This window comes from Salmo salar, chromosome 10 (genome assembly GCF_965601325.2).
Source record: "Salmo salar chromosome 10, fSalSal1, whole genome shotgun sequence".
NCBI classification, from domain to species: domain Eukaryota; kingdom Metazoa; phylum Chordata; class Actinopteri; order Salmoniformes; family Salmonidae; genus Salmo; species Salmo salar.
Genome location: NC_138300.1, coordinates 11,718,740 through 11,742,051, shown reverse-complemented (window position 1 = coordinate 11,742,051; position 23,312 = coordinate 11,718,740). Strand labels below are relative to the sequence as shown.

At 45.4% G+C, this 23,312-nt stretch overlaps 1 protein-coding gene across 15 annotated transcripts in view; it reads left to right on the top strand.

Moving 5' to 3' along the window:
• The window catches only part of LOC106613507 (receptor-type tyrosine-protein phosphatase S), a 283,006-nt gene that overhangs the window by 100,923 nt on the left and 158,771 nt on the right, over positions 1-23,312 (top strand). The window contains exon 2 of one of the 15 annotated variants that reach the window (XM_082956708.1): positions 15,779-15,856. The exons of 13 other annotated variants lie outside the window; for them this stretch is intronic. The gene's annotated coding sequence lies outside the window, so the exon portion shown is untranslated. Of the gene's footprint in view, positions 1-9,932; positions 10,027-15,778; positions 15,857-23,312 lie in introns of those variants that run through there. One more of the 15 variants, XM_082956710.1, reaches the window with a different exon arrangement.

Genomic DNA, 23,312 nt, shown 5'->3' with positions numbered 1-23,312 from the left:
CACTCACTCTGTACTTACTTGGGCTGACCCCATTTAGTTGACTGGTCGATTGTTTGGTCGATAGGCTGTTGCTCGACCTCGATGTCTTTAGTTGAGCAGTAGCAAAACTTCTTTTTTTTTTTATTAAAAAAATACAAATCATAGTGTACAAGACATCTGTCTGATTTGCGCCTGTCTGAGTGGACTGAGTGGACATGGCGGAGGCCTGAGTGGACATTGTGGAGGCCGTAGGGATGGCACAGTCCGTCAGTCTAAGACGTGCTACTAAAATCGTATATGAAATTGTACATTGTATATGGTTATATTATGTATGAACAATGGTGCAACACAAATAAAACCAATAATATTTTATATCAAATGCGCTTTCTCCAGCATTGGATAGTGGTCGCTGTACCACGTCTCTGAAACACATCAGTGTGCTGTTGAATTGGCGCCTTTTCCTAGACCATGTTGCTATGTGCCTAATAGCAACAGCATATTGGTGTTGAGAACAATGCGGCGGAGGCAGCAGCAGAGTGAGGAGAAAACAGCCCGTGCCTTATCGTCTAAGAAAAGTGAGGACAGAGGAAACCCCAACTTAGATCTATAATCAACAGCCTAACTTAAATGTGCCTGGCTTTATAAATCATCCATATATATCTACATAATTAAAACAGATCCCGCTTCTGTTGCCTGTTTGAGTGTTTGTTTAATAGCCAACTGATTCCGTGAGCACCAAGTCTCACGCAGCAATTTAAAAAATACAGCTGTTTTTAATATTTGCTATGCTATAATAAAGGCTTTATACTTTTCTTTGTTAGACCAGCCTCTCTGGCATTATTTATAATGCATATATGTTGTTTACACCGTTCCAAATTGTCAGAAAAATATATTTATAATAATAATAACCCTCCCTTTTCCTTGATTTCCTTCTTTTTGTTATTATTACTATTATAATAATGATCATAATTATAATAATAAGTCATGTCGTTATCATTATAATAAGTAATGTCGTTATCATTATAATAAGTAATGTCGTTATCATTATAATAAGTAATGTTGTTATCATTAGTAGCCTTAGTATAGTAGTCTTGTATAACCACCATCGAGCTGTAGACCTAAGAAAGCATCCTGTTTAGTCTTAACCTCTATGGGCTAGGTGGGACGCACTCAACAGCCAGTGTAATCCCGTGGCGCGATATTCAAATACCTCAAAAATGCAAAAACTTCAATTTTTCAAACATATGACTATTTTACACCATTTTAAAGACAAGACTCTCGTTAATCTAACCACACTGTCCGATTTCAAAAAGGCTTTACAACGAAAGCAAAACATTAGATTATGTCAGCAGAGTACCCAGGCAGAAATAATCAGACACCCATTTTTCAAGCTAGCATATAATGTCACATAAACCCAAAACACAGCTAAATGCAGCACTAACCTTTGATGATCTTCATCAGATGACAACCCTAGGGCATTATGTTATACAATACATGCATGTTTTGTTCAATCAAGTTCATATTTATATCAAAAACCAGCTTTTTACATTAGCATGTGAATAGCATGTAACTAGCATTCCGACCGAACACTGCCGGTGAATTTACTAAATTACTCACGATAAACGTTCACAAAAAACATAACAATTATTTTAAAAATTATAGATACAGAACTCCTCTATGCACTCGATATGTCCGATTTTAAAATAGCTTTTCGGTGAAAGCACATTTTGCAATATTCTCAGTAGATAGCCCGGCATCACAGGGCTAGCTATTTAGACACCCAGCAAGTTTAGCACTCACCAAAGTCAGATTTACTATAAGAAAAATGTTATTACCTTTGCTGTTCTTCGTCAGAATGCACTCCCAGGACTTCTACTTCAATAACAAATGTTGGTTTGGTCCCAAATAATCCATTGTTATATCCAAATAGCGGCGTTTTGTTTGTGCGTTCAAGACACTATCCGAAAAGGTAAATAAGGGTGACGAGCCTGGCGCATTTCGTGACAAAAGAATTCCTAAATATTCCATTACCGTACTTCGAAGCATGTCAACCGCTGTTTAAAATCAATTTTTATGCCATTTTTCTCGTAAAAAAACGATAATATTCCGACCGGGAAAGCGTGTATACGTACAAAGAGAGTGAAAATAAAAACATCTCGTGCCCTCGTGCACGCGCCTGAGTCTCAGAGTACTCTGACCAGCCACTATCCAAACGCGATAATGTGTTTCAGCCTGGGGCTGCCTCGATATCATTCAGCTTTTTTATTGACGAATGAATGCTTTAAATCGTTTTTTCCCCCCAATAACATTACAACAGACTCTGGTACTTTATTTATATTTTACCTTTATTTAACTAGGCAAGTCAGTTAAGAACTAATTCTTATTTTCAATGACGGCCTAGGAACAGTGGGAGAACAACAGATTTTGTACCTTGTCAGCTCGGGGATTCGATTTTGCAACCTTTCGGTTATCAGTCCAACGCTCTAACCACTAGGCTACCTGCCGCCCCACTTATCATTGGTCTGAAAAATTATATTGTAATCAAACTGCACCTGTATGGCACACATAATATGCACGCAGAGCTTTCTCCTTACCTTATTTTTCTTGATCTCATGTATTTTCCACAACCAGTCAAATTTATTCCACACAGCTCACTTCCCCTTTATCTCATGCGCAAGCAGTAAACATTCCCCTGTGAATTTGTCACGTCCTCTGCATTCATTTCGCTGTCACGTGTAACTGTGTTCAGAGTGTGTTATAACCAATTTATTGATGCGATTATGATATTCTATAGGTCAGACCCTATTGGTCATGTGCATGCGATACATACATGTGTCACATAAAGAGAGCTAGGGTTGAGGGAATAGGGTATGTTTTTCCTTAGCAAATTTGGAAGTTTGGTAACAGAACTTTTCAGTCAGAAATGGCTGTAATTATGTTGTAGCTTCAGCAACACGGACAGCGCGATAAACACTGTTGATGTTCTGTGGTGGTAGCTGCAGAAGAGAGGAGAGAGACAATGGATGCTAGGCACAGTCACTCACTTTCTTTTTTTTGAACACATCGCAGAAAGTCTGAGCCACAATGAAATCAATAGCGGTTGGACTCCCTCTAGTCGTTTGTGTATCTTAATTATTTCATCAAACAGTTTGTGTAAAGCATCAGACAAAATCAGTGCATTTAGTTGATTTGATTTAAACACAGGATGCTGAAAAATAACACGTTTTAAAATTTCAACCAAGCGATTAGTCGAAAGAACAGACAACTCTTGGTAGACCAAGATTTGTCTTTAACCAAGCGATTAGTCGAAAGAACAGACAACTCTTGGTAGACCAAGATTTGTCTTTGTAGGGGACAGCCCTAATACACACACATACAGGAATTCTTCTGCAGCAAAGAATGAATAAAGGTTTGTGGTAGCTTTGTTAGCTCCTAGCACTTATTTCACTATATCACTCTTTGGTTTTCCCACTCTCTTTATCCTCGATGCACAGGCAAACACACACATACACTTGTTATCCTTCTATATGTCAGGTGGGTGTTGTTGTTAGTGTTTTCCATTCGTCCATGAGAGATGGCAACGACCCATACTGAAATACCCAGTCGCTTTGGTTAGCCTCCCAGGACGTTGTTATCGTACCCACACACTTCTGCTCTACTCATGCTCACACATTACCCTTGCATACAGTTTTAATTACACAGTGCTTGAAAATGTTGTAATTTGTGCTGCTTTTATAAAGTCATGGTCAAATAATGCCACTAGACATAAGAGCTACATTAACCAAAATAGCTAGCAAGCCACTTTAGCCCCCTACTGTAGTAATGGATTTAAGCTAGCTGTTAGCATGGAGGGCTCAATTTTCTTGTTGCTGCCTCTCTCTTTCTGTCCCTCTCTCTTGCTCTGTCGCTCTCTCTCTCTCTCTCTTCACACACACACACACACACACACACACACACACACACACACACACACACACACACACACACAGCTCCCAGCCCCATGGGAGTAGAGAGGGTTTCTGGGAGGTGGTAGACACAGCCTGAGGGAAGAAAAATACAAGATTAGCTTCAGGAAGCTAACCTCTATGTCACTAGGTGAAGGCCAACCCAGTTTTCTATGTAACCTGCTTGTTTATGTCTTGTTTATTTGTCATCCTTCACCTTTTATGACATTTCAAGCTTGACATGATGTATTTTCTCTGCCGTATAGGCCTATAACCAAGTAGGTCGGTTGAAGGCCTGTTCTCATAAAAAAATACTTAAAGGGATAGTTGGGGATTTTGGCATTGAGGCTCTTTATCTTCAGATGAACTTGTGGATACCATTTTTGCCTGTGCTTTCAGTTTAAAGGGAGTTGCTTTCTATCATTTGCGCAATTACTGTCACTGTCGTGTGTGTAGGTGTCAGGGAAGTCAGGCGCAGGAGAAAAAAACTTCATATACGCGGAGTAGTTTAATAACTTAAAGCCAACTCCAACAATAGAAATACATAAAAATCAAAATGGGTACACATACCCGTCGCACACCTAAAATAACCAACACGAACACAATAACACAAAACAATCTCGGACAAGGACATGAGGGGAAACAGAGGGTTAAATACACAACAGGTAATGAATGGGATTGGAACCAGGTGTGAAAAGAAACAAGACAAAACCAATGGATAATGAAAAATGGATCAGTGATAGCTAGAAGACCGGTGACGTCGACCGCTGAGCACCACTCGAACAAGGAGGGGCATCGATTTCGGTAGAAGTCATGACAGTACCCCCCCCGATGCGCGGCTCCAGCAGTGCGTCGACACCGGCCTCGGGGACACCCTGGAGGACGAGGTGCAGGGCGATCCGGATGGAGACGATGGAACTCTCGCAGCAGGGAAGGATCTAAAACATCCTCCACCGGAACCCAGCATATCTCCTCCGGACCATACCCCTCCCAGTCCACGAGGTACTGAAAGCCCCTCGCCCGACGTCTCGAATCCAGGATGGATCTAACGGGGCCCCGTCAATGTCCAGAGGGGGCGGAGGAACCTCCCTCACCTCGGCCTCCTGGAGCGGGCCAGCCACCACCGGCCTGAGGAGAGAGACATGGAACGAGGGGTTAATGCGGTAATTGGGGGGAAGCTTTAACCTATAACATACCTCGTTCAATCTCCTCAGGACTTTAAACGGCCCCACAAACCGCGGACTCAGCATCCGGCAGTGTAGGCGGAGGGTCAATTTTCGGGTCGAGAGCCAGGCCCGCACCGGGACCTCACTGCGGTGACGGTCTGCGCCAACTTTCTGACGTCGTACGGCGCGCTGAAGGTGGAAGTGAGCGGCGTCCCAGGTCTCCTCCACGCGCCGGAACCAGTGGTCCACCGCAGGAGCCTCGGTCTGACTCTGATCCCAAGGGGCCAGAGCTGGTTGATACCCCAACACGCACTGAAAGGGAGAGAGGTTAGTGGAGGAGTGGCGGAGCGAGTTCTGAGCCATCTCTGCCCAGGGCACAAACGCCGGCCACTCCCCCGGCCGGTCCTGGCAATAAGACCTCAGAAACCTACCCACATCCTGGTTCACTCTCTCCACCTGCCCGTTACTTTCGGGGTGAAAACCTGAGGTAAGGCTGACCGAGACCCCCAGACGTTCCATGAACGCCTTCCAGACCCTTGACATGAACTGGGGGCCACGATCAGACACTATATCCTCAGGCACCCCATAGTGCCGAAAGACGTGGGTAAACAGACTCTCCGTAGTTTGTAGGGCCGTAGGGAGACCGGGCACAGGGAGGAGACGACAGGACTTAGAAAAGCGATCCACAACGACCAGGATCGTGGTGTTACCTTGTGAAGGTGGAAGATCGGTTATAAAATCCACCGACAAGTGCGACCACGGCCGTTGTGGAACGGGTAAGGGTTGTAACTTACCTCTGGGTAGGTGTCTAGGAGCCTTGCACTGGGCGCACACTGAGCAGGAGGAAACATAAACCCTCACGTCCTTAGCTAAGGTGGGCCACCAGTACCTCCCACTAAGACAGCACTTCGTCCGACCAATCCCAGGATGACCAGAGGAGGGTAACGTGTGAGCCCAGTAGATCAATCGGTCGCGGACAGCGGACGGAACGTACAGATGTCTGCCACCAGCTCCCATACTACCGGTGCCACCAAACGAGGCTGGGATGATGGGAGTGGGATCCATGGACCGCTCCTCTGTGTCATACAGCCGGGACAATGCGTCTGTCTTAACGTTCTGGGAACCTGGTCTGTAAGAGAGGGTAAACACAAAACGGGTGAAAAACATGGCCCACCTTGCCTGGCGAGGATTCAGTCTCCTCGCCTCCCTGATGTACTCCAGATTGAGGTGGTCAGTCCAGATGAGAAAAGGGTGTTTAGCCCCCTCAAGCCAGTGTCTCCACGCCTTCAAAGCCTTGACGATAGCCAACAGCTCCCGGTCCCCCACATCATAGTTTCGCTCCGCCGGGCTGAGCTTCTTGGAGAAGAAGGCACAGGGGCGGAGCTTAGGTGGCGTACCTGAACGCTGAGAGAGCACAGCTCCTATCCCAGCCTCAGATGCGTCCACCTCCACTATGAATTGCAAAGACGGATCCGGATGAGCCAACACAGGAACCGAGGTAAACAGAGCCTTCAGATTCCTAAAAGCCCTGTCCGCCCCAGCCGACCACCGCAAGCGCACCGGACCCCCCTTCAGCAGTGAGGTAATGAGAGTAGCTACCTGACCAAAACCCCGGATAACCCTCCGGTAGTAATTGGCAAACCCTAAAAATCGCTGCACCTCCTTCACCGTGGTGGGAGTCGGCCAATTACGCACAGCTGCAATGCGGTCACTCTCCATCTCCACTCCTGACGTAGATAGACGATATCCTAAGAAGGAGACGGACTGTTGAAAGTACAGGCATTTCACAGCCTTGACATACAGGTCATGCTCCAATAGGTGACCAAGCACTTTGCGCACCAGGGACACATGCTCGGCGCGTGTAGCGGAGTAAATCAGAATGTCATCGATATACACCACTACACCCTGCCCGTGCAGGTCCCAGAAAATCTTGTCTACAAAAGATTGGAAGACTGATGGAGCATTCTTTAACCCGTACGGCATGACAAGGTACTCATAATGCCCTGAGGTGGTACTAAATACTGTCTTCCACTCGTCTCCATCTCGGATACGCAACAGGTTGTACGCACTCCAGAGATCCAGTTTAGTGAAGAAGTGCGCACCGTGCATTAATTCAATCACCGGGGCGATCAGAGGTAGCGGGTAACTGTACCCCACTGTGATTTTATTGAGATCTCGATAATCAATGCACGGTCGCAGACCCCCATCCTTCTTCTTCACAAAAAAGAAACTCAAGGAGACGGGTGAGATGGAGGGCCGAATGTACCCCTGACGCAGGGATTCGGAGACATATGTCTCCATAGCCACTGTCTCCGCTTGCGACAGGGGATACACGTGACTCCTGGGAAGTGCAGCGTCTACCATGAGATTTATCGCACAATCCCCCTGTCGATGGTGTGGTAATTGAGTTGCCTTCTTTTTACAGAAGGCAAGAGCCAAATCGGCATAGTCGGGGGGGAATGCGCACGGTAGAGACCCGGTCTGTACTTTCCACCGTAGTAGCACCAACGGAAACCCCTACACACCTACCTGAGCACTCTGTGGCCAAGAAAAAGTGGGGTTATGACACATTAACCAGGGCAGACCCAGCACCATGGGATACGCAGGAGTGTCCATAAGGAAAATACAAATGTTTTCCTTGTGGCCCCCCTGCGTCACCATACTCAAAGGAGCTGTGGCTTCCCTGATTAATCCTGACCCTAATGGTCGACTATCTAAGGTGTGAACGGGGAAAGGCACATCCACTGGTACAATGGGGATCCCTAAACTATGAGCAAAAGCTTGATCAATAAAATTCCCAGCCGCGCCTGAATCTACTAGCACCTTATGCGGGGAAAAATCAATAAAAGTAGCAGACAAACATAAGTGCAACAGAGGGCTCTGGATAAGAATGATGCCTCCTCACCTGGGGTGGTGCCAGAGCACCCTGCCTGTTACCTCGACTCCCAGAGGAACCTACCCGACACCGACCAGCAGTGTGACCTCTGCGGCCACAGATGGTGGCGAGCGGGAACCTCCTCCGGTCTCCCTGTGCACCCCCTCTCCCAGTTTCCTGGGTCTAGTAGAGGGAGTGCGGGGGGATGGAACCACCAGACCCCGATCTGGACGTCCGCGAGCAGCCAGCAGGTTTTCCAGCCGGATGGACAGATCCACCAGCTGGTCGAGAGTGAGGGTGGTGTCTCTGCAGGCCAGCTCCCGACGGACGTCCTCACGCAGACTGCAGTGGTAATGGTCGATCAGGGCCCTGTGATTCCATCCCGCACCAGCTGCCAGGGTCCTGAATTCCAGAGCAAAATCCTGGACGCTCCTCGTCTCCTGCCTCAGATGGTAGAGGCGCTCACCCACCGCTCTGCCCTTGGGTGGATGGTCAAAGACTGCCCGAAAACGGCGGGTGAACTCCTCATAGTGGTCCAACGCCGAATCTCCTCCTTCACACATAGCGCTGGCCCACTCCAGGGCTCTCCCAGTGAGGCACGAGACGAGGGCGGAGCTCTTCTCACGGTCAGATGGAACTGGGTGGACCGTGGCCAGGAAAAGGTCTAGTCTGAGTAGGAAACCCTGGCAGGTGGCAGCACTTCCGTCCTACCCCTGAGGCATGGATAGATGGATGCCACCAGGATCAGGTTGGGAGGGGGTGCCCAGGGTAGACCCCAGTTGGGCTGGTGGAGGTGCTGGAAAAACTCCCTGTCTCTCCCAGCAGTCCATATCCTGGACAACGCGGTCCAGGGCGGCGCATAGATGGTGAAGCTTCTCCTCATTCTCCTGGACGCGCTCCTCCACCTTTATGTCTGGGGTATCCTCTCCTGCTGACTTCATATTTATGGTCCGAGATTCTGTCACTGTCGTGTGTGTAGGTGGCAGGGAAGTCAGGCGCAGGAGAAACAAACTTCATATACGCGGAGTAGTTTAATAACTTAAAACAAACTCCAACAATAGAAATACATAAAAATCTAAATGGGTACACATACCAGTCGCACACATGAAATAACGAACACAATAACACAAAACAATCTCGGACAAGGACATGAGGGGAAACAGAGGGTTACATACACAACAGGTAATGAATGGGATTGGAACCAGGTGTGAAAAGAAACAAGACAAAACCAATGGATAATGAAAAATGGATCAGTGATAGCTAGAAGACCGGTGACGTCGACCGCCGAGCACCACTCGAACAAGGAGGGGCATCGACTTTGGTAGAAGTCGTGACAATTACTGACTAGTTTCAGCACAATGACTGGAAGTCTATGGGAACAGCTAGCACGCTAACTGTTCCTGTAGACTGCTAGTCATTGTGCTAACGCTAGTTAGCATTTGCTCACTAAACTAGCTCCAACTTCCTTCATACTGGATGCCGAGACATAAATATGGTATCCACAAGTTCATCTTACTCTGGAGAAGGCCTCATTGATAAAATCCCCAACTATCCCTTTAACAGACAGCAATATAGTGAAAACAATATAAGATTGTGAGGAGAGTCGAAATTAGGTAGGAGTGTACTGGACAAGGAATATGTCTGCATCCTCAACAATATGGAGGATTCAAAGACAACAGGACAGCAATACCCAGAGTGTGTATGAAATGCACCCTATTCCCTATATAGTACTCTACTTTTAATCAGAGCCTTATGGATCTTTGTCAAAAGGAGTACACTACATACTGAATAGCCGTTGCAGATGTAGCCTTAGTCTTCATTCAGAATAATACATGATAATCATCCACAGCCATATCTCTCACACATATACCCAAATAGCTCTCTCTGGCTGGCAGGCTGTGTACTCGGTGGCTCGGCCCTCTGCTCTAGAAATAGGCAAGCCTGTAAAATTCCAGAGAGCCCGTTTTGGCAGGGGTGCCTTTGCTTTTGGCAACGGCCTCTTTCATTCTCATCTCCCCTTCTGTCACCGCAGTGGACACAGGCAGACACAAGCTGACACGGGGTAAGGAAATACCCCTTAAAGCTGCAATATGTAACTTTTTTGGGCAACCTGACCAAATTCACATAGAAATGCGAGTTATAGGTCTGTCATTCTAATTGAAAGGAAGTTTAAGAAGCGGTAGATCTGTTCTTTGTGTGCAATTTTTATGCTTCCCGTTATTAAGTTTCGTTTTTGCATCTTTTACTTTTGTTTTTTTACACCAACTTCAAACAGCTGAAAAGACAATATTTTTGGTTATCGAAAGTACATTTCACAGCGGTTTAGATGGTACATTGATTCTCTACACTATGCTTGTTTTGTCACATAAGCTGAAATTAGGCGAACTATTCGAATTTAAGGACCCAAAAAATGGCAGAGCGATTTATGCATAGTGCATCTTTAATGTGTCCACGTGCTTCCCGTCAGAAACAGTTTGTGCATGTATTATGACGTCATTTTGTGACGTTTTTGTTCGTTTTTGTCTTTGACAAGGGTTTTTTCGGCTGTTTGTGCACACAATTATTTTTGTTGTTGAGGCAAGTCGAAGTTTGGTAGCCTTCGTCGGTGATGGGTCAACAGTAGGGATTCTTCAATTAAGTGTTTGTTGTCATTTAATGAGAGAAGACTCGTTTTCATGCACATTTTTTTCATTTGAGAAATACAACACCAAACATCTTAGTTAGATGTAAAATTGCATGAGTAAGGTATAAAAAAAAAAAATTCTAAATGAGTTACAGATTTCTTGAGTAATCTTAGATTAATTCAGACTATTTTGAAGAGGTGTATACTGGCTACATCGTCTCAAGAGGAACAAACAGTACTATTGCCACTTTTTCCTTGTTTTTCAAGAGAAGGTCTTTTAAGGGAGTTTACGAGGCACAGACGTTCCGTTCACCTGGCAGAGTTCTGTTAGGAGCAAACCGAATCTAGTTTGCAGACGCCTTTAGCCCAACCAGGCCTCAGATATACAGGGCCCCAGGTCATGGCTGTCTTTTCAGACTACCTCCAGTGTGAATGCACACATCGTAACAAACACACAGAATAACACATACATACTCATACACAGACTGTGTGTGTCTCTAGAGATGGAAGGGCTTTGCGTGCCATATGGAGCTGCCTGCATCTTGCTGAGCTCGCTTGACGACAGCTGAACAGCTTGAGGCACACTGGAGGGGCAGGCCACACTCATTTAACCACACACATGCACATTTGACTTCCTCAAACAAAGAGGACGGGAAAGAATTGACACCATAGGACAGGGATCATCAACTAGATTCAGCTGAGGGTCGATTTTTGTCTAGAGCGGATGGTCCGGGGTCCGGAACATAATTACTAATCATTTGTAGACTGCAAATTGACCACACGAAGGCCAAACAATTATAATATTTGACTGAAACAATAATTTCAAACCTTACGTTTGTATACAATCACGTGTCTCTCTGTCATGCATGGGAATACATGGGAACAGATTTCCAAAATGAAAATCGCTTGGAGCTGATTTCCTGGTGTTTTACAGTCTTTTATATCCAACAATGAACATTTTAAAAAGTCATTAAACTTGGGGGTGCAAATAAAACTGCCCATGAGCCACCAGTTGTGGAGCCCTGCCATAGGACAAGGCTATCAATCAACACAATTCATAGTCAAATACTGAGTTTTCTTTTTGTCCTACTTCCAAGATAGTTTAATGATGCCCTTCTCCCCCTCCTATGTCTCTCTCTCTCTCTCTCTCTCTCTCTCTCTCTCTCTCTCTCTCTCTCTCTCTCTCTCCTCACACACACACACATACACACATGCACACACACACACACACACAAACACACTCCCATAAACACTAGAAGAGAATCGTGACTGTAGTGCAGTGCAGGCCAAGTGTGATTAGAACTTGGATTCTGACCTGGTATTTCAGACCCCGGAGGTTTGGAAAGCGTTTTCAGTTTTTTTCCTTCAGTAAAACTGACAATGGGTAGCACTGAAAACAAGCATTCACCTCGAGCGCAACCTACCCTCCATTTATGCCCCTTTGAAAGCAAGCCAACCGGCTGTCTCCCTCGCGCTGAAACAAAAGAACGGCTGAATTCGTTAAACCCCCTTTCCAACACTGGAGCCCCCATTTTGTTTTTCAGTCCGGTGAATACCTTGAGGCAATCCTTCTACCTCCTGTACTCCAGGTGGTCCTACCTAACAACAAGCAACAGGCAAGACACCCCACTGAGTGCTTTTTAATTGAAGGGATTTATATCCCGAATGATTTTCATTGAAGGCAGTCCACTCGTTTTGGTTCGAACTGGCTGGGTACTAACTAGGCAGAGGCAAGACTGAGGCTGTGGCAGAGCTGGCACAATTCACTTTAGTGGAACAGACTTTACCAGATGAGACGAGATGCTTTCTGCTTTCTTTATTACTATAGTCTACCCATAAAGTGAACGCCTTGAAATATTAGCTCTTGAGCTAGTTCTTCATTATGCTCACTTAAAATAATCCTGTTGTGATATTGCAGATATAGATGCATTCCTAAATCATGGTCGTGATGAGGCACTTTTCCCTCCATTATTAATTGTAGCCGATAGCAACTGGCATTCAGACCTTGGTCGGCTGGGACAATGGTAACAGTAATGAAAAATGGATCCGTCTGTAATAAGTCTAGCTTGTGCCTCCCAGCAAGACTGTGTGTGTGTGTTTGTGTGTGGCATCGATCCATCTGATTGACCTGGATGTGGTTACACTGAGTGGTAGAGGACAAAGGACAAATGTGGGCTATATCGCTCTCTTTTTCTCTCTTCCAATCTCTGTCTTTATCTCGCTGGTTCTCTCTTTTGCTCACCCCTCTTCCTTTCTTATCTACTGCACTTTCTTTCTCTCTATTTCTCTCTCTTTTCCGCTTTTTTTCTGAGATGGCAGGTGAACAGTACACTCGCTCCCTCTCCCCACTCTGTCTCTCTCTCTGTGTGAGTTCTCTGGGTCATTCCAGTAACATGAGTGAGGCAGGGTCAATTGAGCATGGCTGATAGAGAGGGATTAGAGTAACGCTCCTTCAGCACTGCCCTGTCTCTCTTACCTGGACACCTGCAGGAACGCACCTCATTTGTTTCACTACTACGCCCCCCAAGGGCACGTTTGGGCCTGGGGAGTTTTATGGCGATGGTTGTGTGTGAGAGGGATAGAGTATGTGTGTGTCTGTGTGTGAGTGTGTGCGCACAGGTTGCCCTAGTGATGAGGAAGGGAGCTCTTTCTTTTATGTCCCTCATTTTCCATCTCTCTATCTGCGTGTATTCTTTGTAATGTGCTTTAAGCCGGGTGCACCTACATGGCTTTCAAAATTCTATCGCTGATCCTCTCACATTAAAAGACTGTATTTTCTGTGGTTTTTTTTGTCTTGCCAGCGTAGTGGTACGTACACTAAAGAATGTAGACCTCGTCTGGGACACACTAGAAGATTCTTCACCTGGTCGTGAGGATTCTTGATACCACGCTGTCTCGCGAAAACAATGATGTGATTCCATTTAAAGTAACTACAACGAGCTGTGGCTCAAAGCAACCTCAAATGTTTTCTGTCAGACGTTCACGTTGAAATATCTAGCCAACATTTTGAATTGAATAACATTGCTTGTGAACTTCAGAGCTGTAACGATTTGACACTTTGGCTTTGGTTAAAGGCGAGTTCAAACGCATATTAGTAGTAGTCATCGCTCCTGCTCGAGAGTCTATACATTCTGGGTTGATGCAAAACAACGTTGTCATCTCACTGGCTTCTTCTTTGGCGAGCTCTCATTGGTTATTGCTGACCTCCGTTCCCAAAACCTGTTGTTGCACATCTCACACTACATGAGCATTGCAGATCTTGTGCCGCTAAAATCAAACATCAGGACGTCTGGGTTTGCTCAAAGACGAAATCGGTAGCCCTCAGATTGCTTCTCCGATCTAAAAACTTGTATTGGACAGCTAAATTGGGGCCAAAATCATGTAGCGTACACCCGTCTTCAGTTAAAATGAATGAGTGTTAAGATAAAGGGATTTTAGAAGTCTCCTCAATTGCTCTGTCTCTCTCCCCACTAGGCACTGTTGATTTATATTTGTTTTACATTTGATTTACAACTGATTTACATTTGGTTGAGTTGTCAATTAATGTGAAATGAACATGAAATCAACAACACATTTCACCATATCATTGGATTTAGGTGAAAAGTTGGGTGAAAAAAAGCCGAAAATTCCCATATGTTGATAACTTTTAAAAAATCCAATCGGTTTTCCACATTGATTCAACGTCATCACATGACATTTTTGGGTTGAAATGACGTGGAAAAAACATTGATTCAACCAGTTTTTGCCCTTTCTCTTTTTCTCTACTCCTCTTTCTCTCCCTCTCTCTTTTTCTGTCCCTCTCTAACTATTGTCTGGTGCATTACAGCTCTCACCATGGCGCAGCAACAATCTCACTTTCCCAGTAGAAAGGCTGGCTATCGCAGTATTGGCAAAGTGCAAAGTGGCAACGCCAGAGAGCTTATTTATGAGCAAGGCATGGGGTTCCGAAATGCTTTTTCTAAAAGCAGTGTTATACCGCACCTCACCAGTGTCTTCCGATATTTTCCTACCCCCCAAAAAAAATCCAAACATCCTTGTGATATTTCCTTTCCAAGCCCTGTCCTTTGGGCCTAAACGAGGCAGGAATGGAATGTGTTGGCCCATGCTGTGAAGGAATGCTGTGTAGTATAAAAAAATAACCATTTAAGAGCTTTACCAGCTGCTTGACCCCTCAACTCTGACCCCTCTCTGAAACCTCTCAGTTGGCAACAGAGAAACCAAGGAGGTTTGAGGCTGAGGGGAGGTTAGGGAAGGTGGAGGGGGGTCTCAGGGGAGAAGAGAATGAACTGTGACTTTGAGAGTTACAACTAGGGGTGGTGTGTGTGTGTGTGTGTGTGTGTGTGTGTGTGTGTGTGTGTGTGTGTGTGTGTGTGTGTGTGTGTGTGTGTGTGTGTGTGTGTGTGTGTGTGTGTCTACACTAATTGGTGTGCATGTGCAGGTATGCACGTGGGTGTGTATGTGTGTGTGGACATGTTCATGCCTGCATGGTTTTATGACTTCACTACTGTGTGTGTGTATGTGTTCATGTGCATATGTGCCTGTGTGTGTGTGCGCATATTTGTGACAGTGTTTGGTTTTCGACCCTGGGCGACATTGTGGGGAACACTGGCGGTCTTCATGGCTCCTTACCCACGTGGCCCTGGGCTCCAACAATAACCTTGTGTCTGCCTCTCCAGCCAGCCTCGGCACCACCGCCCTTTACGACAGAGGAGGAGGAACACTGGACAACATAGCCTGTGTTTCCCCACATCTCTCCCTCCCTTGTTATGTAGGAATTCATTAACCCAGGCAATGCCATGGCCGCCCAACCCCTGAACCCCTGAACTTCCCTCCCCCCGCCCTCCCTGGCATCGCCACAAGCCAAGTTACACTCGGGTCATGCTACTCTCTTTCATTCGCTCTACCAATGCTAGTTCAGAATCCGAACTTTCCAGAAATCGCCCTACTTGTATATTCCGGACTCTCCGTGTCAGCCATTTTAGATTTCATCAACAATTTAGAAAGAGAAGATATCCAGGGATATATAGTCAGCTAAATGCTACAAGTGAAGGTTCCCCTTGGTTTGACTGCAGCTGCGGACGAGGGAGGCCCAGATCAGTTGTTTTCCTGGAATGGTGGGAGGAAATAGAGGAGAAGAAGGTGACAGGCAGCCACCAGCCTAACCTGACCATCTGTCTCTGCTCTTTTATAGAGCCTCGCTGGAGGCAGGAGACACGAGGACTACCCCCCTCTAACTACCCTTCAGCTGACACCTCAAATTAGGCTGTGGGTGAGTCCCAAATGGCGCCCCGTTCCTTATATAGTGCACTACTTTTAACCAGAGCCCTACAGGCCCTATGGGCCCTGGTCGATAGTAGTGCACTATATAGGGAACATGGTACCATTCCATTTGGGATGTAGTCTGTGTTGTCTGTCTGTATACAACTCTAAGCACTATTCATTGCCATAACAGTTGCTGCTGTTAATAGCCAATGCCTATTATCACGCTGTCTCCCTATCATGCTATTATCAGGCCATATCAAGCCATTGCGTGCAATGCAAGAGAGATTTGAAACCGAGAGTATCAACAAACAATTACTTCCTGGGAATAGCCTAACTAGTACTGGAGAATTTGTCACGCTCCCGTTGACGTTGGTCCAAGTCTTCCTCATGAGTGTTAAAGACATGCTCCGGTACTTTGGTGAATAGTAAGTGTTTTTTTAAACCTTCCAGTTTGTGGCTAGATGTGTCAATGTGTTGTTCATACATGCATAATCTTATGACCAGAATTACTGTTTTACCAGAATTATCCACGAAATCCCTAGTTTGAAAGCAAATGTTTTCTGGAAGATGTGTGGCACCATTTTCCCTACATTTACCCCAACTTGGGCCAGCCCCTTAGTAATTAGAGTTTCAACCAATGAACTTCAGCCCCTCGCCATTTGAGTGACAGCTAGCAAGACGCACACACAGTAGAGCGTGAGAGAGAGCAATGACGTGGTGCACATATCTGCACATTTGTGAGGTAGTACACCATTTTCGGGAACCACTTTTGGCTGGTGGGCGCTACTTTCAGAACAACCCTCTAAAAAGTATTCAAACGTACCAGAGAATATCTTTAAAGGAAGTAATTGCATGTGTTGAGTCTCTCAGTTTCAAATCTCTCTGCCGCTAGCACGCACAGGCATTGAATGGAAATGGCAAGTGGCTTTTGTACAATCCTAAAATATTGATGCTGTAGAGTATAATAGAATAGAATAAAGTATTACAGTATAGAGAAGGAACACTTTATTGTCCACACACAGATAGGAAATTGACGTTGGCCTTACCTCATAAGACATACATGTAATTGTATTTATATCCTAACACGTATTTACTGTGTTACTCTGATATGAGTTTCTGCTGTGTAAAGGACCTCCTTGATAATCTTCCCCTATCTAGGTTACTAAGTGGTGCTCAAGCAAATCGCTGATGATTTGACCCAAATTGCTGACAAATTAGCAGGTTTATTTCTTTCAATTAATTTTGAACTTCGAAGAGATGGATGTCCTTGATTAACTAGTATTTAAATAGTTCTCTCTCTCTCTCAATTCAATTCAATTCAAGGGGCTTTATTGGCATGGGAAACATATGTTAACAATACCAAAGCAAGTGAAGTAGATAAAATACAAAAATGAACAGTAAACATTACACTCACATTACCCTCTCTCATAGAACCCTGGCCCCATTCAGGAAAATATAATTAAATCCTTTAGTTGATTCAGTGGTGTACAAAGACAGACCTGGACTCAAATACTATTTGAACTTATTCCGTCTGTATTTGATTGAGCTTGCCTGACTAATGGACCAATAGAATAGTCCCATAACTGCAAATGCCCACCCATCTGGCACTCTTGGCAGCCTGGAGAAAAAAAAAGTACTTGAAAAATGTCAAATAGTATTTGAACCCACAATGACTGTAATAGTAATGACACATGCATCTGTATTCACTGATAGACCGTGCAATTCGCTACATTTTTGCTTTCCTCGGTTCTGCCTGTAAATGGATGGGTGGCCTTGACACCTGGACCAGACACATAGCTCGATACGTCCCCACTCGGGTCGGGCCCGGCTGACACACTGCCATCCCAGGACCCGGTTACACCTAGCGGTGAATAAAGAGGGCCAAAGCTGGGCCGGAATACTAATGAACCAGGAAAGCAGGGATGCCGCTGTAACTGTCAGTTATAGTGACTGCCACAGTATTTGTGTCCCTGTGATAGGATAAATCTCACACACAAACATACACACACACGATCACATACATAAACATGTATGCACATACACACCCACACACACACCGACACATACTGTACGTACACACGCTCGCTCGCTCGCTCGCACACACACACACACACACACACCAGGATTTATTTATACATATCAAGCGACCCCTATCACAATACCATTATTTGGAGTATTCTAATTCAGTGGTTCCCTAATTTTTCTGCCAGTTTCCCTTTTTTTAACATTTGAAACCTACTTGATTTTGTTTAATATGAGGGACCTACAAAAATGTAGTTGTTTTGAAGCTCATTTCCTTCAGTTCTACATAGTTTAACCTCTACGGGATCGATCCCCCCGCGGGACGATTTAGCTAACGTAGGCTAATGTGATTAGCATGAGGTTGTAAGTTACAAACAAAAAAATCCCAGGACATAGACATCTGTCTGATATGGGCAGGAAACTTAAATTATTGTTAATCTAACTGCATTACAGTGAAATAATAACATGAGGAGAGTGCACCATTATGAACTTGACAATGTATTAATAATTCAAATAGGCACATTTGGGCAGTCTTGATACAACATTTTGAACAGATATGCAATGATTCATTTGATCAGTCTAAAACTTTGCACGTACACTGCTGCCATCTAGTGGCCAAAATCTAAATTGTGCCTGGGCTAAAATAATTACATTATGGTCTTTGTGTTGCATTTGAAACAAAAAAGCATCTTTTTGGTTTGTATTATCTTTTACCAGATCTAATGTGTTATATTCTCCTACATTAATTTTACATTTCCACAAACTTCAAAGTGTTTCCGTTCAAGTGGAATCAAGAATATGCATATTCTTGCTTCAGGTCCTGAGCTACAGGCAGTTAGATTTGAGTATGTCATTTTAGGCGAAAATTTAAAAAAAGGGTTGGATCCTTAACTTAACAAAACTCATGACATCTTTTCGGCAGGCTATTTAATCATGATGATAATAATAATAATAATAATGGATAAGGACCCGATATCAATCTTTTACAAAAAGTGAATAGATCAATTGATAGCGACAGAGTCACACATTGTAAAAGATTACTTCCCAAGCAAAGTCCAATTTCTTTGACATGTCGACTTTAGAATGTTGTAGCTCAGCTTCTGAATGTCATAGAGACAAAGATATCCCCAATCAGCGTAGTGTCTTTCTCTGGCATTTTACAGATTCTTTCTAGCCTAAAGCATCACGGATTTCTGTGTCGTTATAGAGAAGTATATACAATCACAGACATTTTTTTTTACCCCTCAAATCAAGGAAGGTCCCGTGAGCCCCCAGGAAGCTTTGGAGCACACAGATGGGGGGCGCAACCCCTGTGTGAGATTCTTTCTAGTTTCTCTCTCAGGCCAATTTCCCCTCCGTCTCACCTGCTTACCATAATCTCGTTGTGTCTTCCTTCTCTCCTTCCATCTCCTTCCCTCCATCTCCACCTCCATCCCTAACAGTCCCGTTGCCCTCTAAGTCTCGTTTTCTCTCTGGGCGGCTATCACTTTGAGAGTCATTCTTATGTCTGTCTGTCAGTCTTGGCAGGTTGCCGGTGCTTGACGTTACCCCTTTTGTTAAGGACTAAGGTGTCTCTGTATCCCCTGCCTCCTGCCATGACCGCTGCAGTGTGTTGTAATTAAATGTTACCCTTCTATAATGTGTCCTTCCTCGTTCCGCTGCCCGCCCAGGTGATGCGCGTAAGAGCTGGACGGTGACCTCTGCCCTTTGTGATGCTTGTAGGGTAGGGCGACTGGTGAGGAGAAAGCAGAACAGGCGAAGTAAGGATTTTCTCTTGGTGTCGGTGTCTCACCCTCTCTCTCTCCCTCCCTATCTCTCTCTCTCTCCCTCTCTCCTCCCTTCCCCCCCCCTCTCCCTCTCCCTCTCTCTGCTGCCAAACCAGCCTGTCATAGCAGGGTCAGTCAGAGAGACAGATAGTGTGCCCTCTGTCGTAGACAAAGTGGGCAGTAATAATGCCTACATTTAGGGGTCAGCTCTGCCCAATTCCACGCTGTCACTCTTGCAGACCTTGTGTGCTCAACCTCACTGAGGTTAAGTTAAGAGGGCAGCAAAAGCAGTTCTACCACTTTACTCAGGAATATAACAACTCTATGTCATATATACCTGCGTTTTTAGTCATCTAAGCAAAGCCTGTATGACAGAAATTAGACTTCTATCCACCTTCTGGCATATCAAAATGCAGGTTTAAGCATTTGGAACTACGAGCAACTGTCAGCCATTTTGTGTCCTCATTCACTCTGAGGGGAAGTGTTTTTATAGTCTCAGCAACAGTGAACCTCTTTCGTCTGGCTGTGGCAACAGGCAAAATCAAAGCAGAAAAGCCCTAACTCCCGATGAAAGCCCAAGGCCCCAGGAGCTGCTTGGAGGTTGGCTCGGCAGTGGCGCTGAGGTGTCAACCAGCGCTCCCCGCTGTCTGAATGCCACTTCTTTGGAGAGACCTGACACAAGAGCAAAGGCTCATGGGAAAGCTCCTCCGAGAAAGAGGGTTGTTGTCAGGCAAGGTTATATGGTATCTTTTAATGAGGTCACTAGAGTCAGTCTGTAGCACCCTACATATGTGAAGGACCTTCGTCCACCCAGGGTTCCAATGGCTATTGTCAATGGCTATTGTGCGGCAGATGGGTCACACGTTAGCGCCAGTGGCTAACGCTACAGCACAGCACAAGGATACGAGCCAATACAACTCTATAGCTGTAGTGTCGGCACTAAGCCACAACAAGACAGTGGGCTTGTAGGAGACATTTCCGTGAAGGTATTATGTCAATTTCAGTCAATCCACGTCGTGGTTGTTTTGCTGTCTGTACTGGAATTGGCGACACTGGGTGGTGTGTGGAGCATCGAGGGTTAATAGTCTGAGAAGGGCCTTCATAATGTGCAGGTTTAGCTGTGATGGAAGGATGAGGGATGGGGGGGAGTAGGAGACAGTGAGGAAGGAGGGAGAGAAGGAAGGGGGGATAGACAGACACATAGGCACTGGCGTTTACAGTGATCCAATGCACATTAATACGATTCCCACTTAACATCTGGAATGAAAGCACACTTCTTAAGCATGCATGCTTATGAGGGAGGGAGGGAGGGAGGGAGGGAGGGAGGGAGGGAGGGAGGGAGGGAGGGAGGGAGAGAGGGAGAGAGAGGGAAAAGGGAAAACAGAGGGGGGATGAAGGAGGATGAGCCTGATGGGATTTTTAGCTGAGCCACACACGTGCGTGTGCAGGCGCATATGAAACACACCTATCCTTATGCTTCTTATTATGATCCGTCGCTCTGGATAAGAGCATCTGCTCAATGACCAAAACGCGAATACTGGCCTGTTTTGAAGAGGTACGCTATGTTTATGAACACTGCACAGTGCACAGTACGAGGAATTAGTCCAGAATGATGGATGGAGAGCAAATGAGTTACGACAGGAGGAGAAAAAGAGAGGAACAAGAGAGAGAGGAGAGCTTTGATACCTGGAAGCAGTAACTCACTGGGCACAGACCGGTTGAATCTACGTTGTTTCCACATCATTTCAATGAAATTACGCTGAACCAACGTGGACGAGACGTTGAATCGACGTCTGTTCCCCAGTGGGAAGTGTAGCATTTCTAGTCTTCAAAACAGATATTTGTCTGCGGCAGCCTCAAGCTTTACTACAGCTAAAGATGATCTATGCTATGGTCTGCATGAATCAAATAAAGACTCCTGAGCTAAATGCTAGCGAAATAGCAGTGGCGTGTGAAGCTCACACACTTAGCATACCACCCTGCATCCCACTGCTGGCTTGCTTCTGAAGCTAAGCAGGGTTGGTCCTGGTCAGTCCCTGGATGGGAGACCAGATGCTGCTGGAAGTGGTGTTGGAGGGCCAGTAGGAGGCAGTCTTTCCTCTGGTCTAAAAAAACCCATCCCAAATGCCCCAGGGCAGTGACACTGTCCTGCGTAGGGTGCCGTCTTTCGGATGGGATGTTAAATGGGTGTCCTGACTCTCTGAGGTCATTAAAGATCCCATGGCACTTATTGTAGGGGTGTTAACCCTGGTGTCCTGGCTAAATTCCCAATCTGTCCAGCATACCATCATGGTCACCTAATCATCCCCAGCTTTACAAATGGCTCATTCCTCTCCCCTGTAACTATTCCCCAGGTTGTTGCTCTAAATGAGAACGTGTTCTCAGTCAACTTACCTGGTTAAATAATGGTCAAATTAAAGGTGATATTTTCATTGTTAACATAAATAGGGATGAGCACACACTAGACTTTAGGGAAGGCTGTACAAAAAGAGTGGAGTGTTACACTTGCTGAGAATTATCCCTATAGTCAGAGAAGTTTAAAAAGCATCAATCCAGTTTCAATTGGTTATTTTATCTCCAGACTATTTCGAAGAGCCTAGGAACTGTTTAAAAAAAAAAATCATTAAATAGATATCCTTTGTCTTTTAATCAGACAAAATCAGACATCATTTTGTGCTATTCATTAGATGAGCCTATATAGCTCTTGATACTGTGTTGTTAAGTGGCCCTGTCAGACATTACGTCCCATTCGGTCCAATCAACAAGGTCTTCCTCCGTGCCTCATTGCATTTATTTGCATCACTTCACTTAATGGTTATATAGCCCCTTTCTCTGGCTGACAATGGGGAATTAGCTGTTGCTGTCTTATCCAGGATGCTTGTGTTTGCCTTGATAGAGTGGCATTCATATGGTAGTCTAGTCTCGACTCTTGAGTTCTTCTTTTCTGTCCCATTCAAAGGTCTGAACACACAATCAAGTATTTTTCTCAGAGCCCCACACACTGCTCCGCGTCTCCTACTACCCCCATCCTGACCATACAGTAAACTCACCCAAGACGCCACCACCACTCAACCAAACACACACACACACACACTCGTATTATCTTGGCCTCCACAGAGTGAGTTGCTGATGTAGACCCATCTCAGAGCCTCTCAGAGTCCCCATTATGGCAGGTCCATCTTCTGCTCAAGTGAACAACATACACACAACTACACTCTTTGTTACCCAGTTCTTTCTTTCTTTCTCTCTCTCTCTCTCTCTCTCTCTCTCTCTCTCCCTGCTACCCTTATCTTCGCCCGCACTGTCCCAGTCTAAGAAGGGTGGTTGTCCTGCACACCGCACACACACCCCCACACCCCACCCTGTTGCCCTGTCTGCAGTAGTCCCTGGAGAATCAACAGCCCCTGGGCTGTTTCATAATCACTCGGTGGCGTCGCTTTGAACCAGCTCAGCTAAGCTAGCATCCTGTTGCGCAAGGGGGGGGGATCATGGATGGATATGGATGCTGCGCTGGAACAACATTTTCCACGGGGGGAGCTAAACTAGCACCGACATTGAACTTTATTCAGGACAAAAGGCCAAAGAAATGTGTTATTTCAAGCCGTACACATCAAAAGTAGCTGTCTCCCCGTGAGTTGGTTATCGGTGGTTAAGGCCGTGTGTGTGTGTACGTGT